A 1,667-nucleotide genomic window follows, 5' to 3' on the forward strand; every position below is an offset into this window, starting at 1 on the left:
CTACCTCGATTTGTACTATTATGTCAATATTGAAGTCGTGAAGTTAAAGTGTTTACTCTAGAAATAAAATTAAAGGAAAGTGGGAATTTTGTTTTTAATCTCGACCTTCCTCTTTTTAATCCATCTTTTTCCAAAACATTTGATTTTCCACCTTAATAAAAAATATAATATACTGTACATAATATGTTAGTATCAATTTGTATGCTTATACATAGAACCTGTAAATCATCATATCTACATGTACAAGTACACATGTTAGCATATGTGCCATTAATAAGATAAACCTTGCTTCTCTAAATAACTTTGATGTTATCTAAATCTTGTTCATGTAATACTTGTTCTACCGATACATCGTACAGATACGTGCTCCTACCAGTACAACCTCACGGATAAAACATATACATTAACCTACACCAGTAATCAAAGAAACCTACAATCGACAATTTAGTCATTCTTCATACTCAACTGCACAACTACCACAACTACTTAAATGTATTATACTTTAATGGAACGTATTCATACCTTATGATCTCCGATCCAACAAATATGAACGACGGTGCAAATACATTGTATGATATATACTTGTCAAATGTGAATCTGTCATATTATGTTGATAACATTAGTGCTAACCAAGATATATACAATCCTGATTGTGAATATCTTTATACTTGATGATAGTGAATCTGCCACATTAGTTCTGATGTAAATAGGATTCGTGGTTACCCTAAAAAAAGGCCAAGTATAATGAAATCCCTTGAAGAATGTTCAAGGATGATATGATATGTGTTATAATGTGATGACGATGATCTCATGTATGGTATGATGTTCTTGATCACTTTACTGGAAAATAATTTTCTAATTTAAAACATGCTTTTGAACAATTTTAATGGTTTTATATTGGATTCTTTATCTCAAATCAATATGCAACGCCAATTGTATGGTGACATCACATTTTTCGCGCCATTCTCGGATTTCTTTTCATAGTGGTATGGAAAAAAAAAATCAACTAATCAGAAGGTCGCATTCTGCGTACAAACAATGGAAAATTGATTATATATCAGCAAAAGTAAATCCCTTGATCAAAGGCGTCGAGCTTATTATTCTACAGCGTGTTTTTAGTTTCAGGCAGAAATGATATGATCGGATTTCTTTTGAAAATGAAAACAAATATATTAATATTGCATAGCTATTGTTTTACGAATCACATCAAGTATGCAAATGCTATTATTTGCGTACAGTGATTATGTATACAATATTCAATATCTTCCATGTGTTTGACCTTTTCAACATGTTTTCCATCTATAAATAATATTGGGTATTTATACTTTAAACGATTTTCAATCTATACTATAAACTAAACTTTCTTGAACTTAACAGATTTCATTTTATAATACACGATGTAAAATAATTGAATTGAAGCATTGTTGATAAATAGTTAAACAATATATTAGAAAACAATGGGTTTTTTTGGGTTTTTTTTTCCCCCATGTCCTCCTGGCTTTTACTGAACATGACGACAGTCCGTAAATAGTACGTTTGTTCTTTTTATGAATGAATACGTATATCCCTTCTTATTAATTTGATAAAAAGGACATTTATTGCAATACACAAAATATGTTAAAACATCCACACATCTCTATTATAATATAAAAGAAACATTAAATTCA

Source organism: Pecten maximus, unplaced genomic scaffold, assembly GCF_902652985.1.
Source record: "Pecten maximus unplaced genomic scaffold, xPecMax1.1, whole genome shotgun sequence".
Classification (NCBI taxonomy): Eukaryota; Metazoa; Mollusca; class Bivalvia; order Pectinida; family Pectinidae; genus Pecten; species Pecten maximus.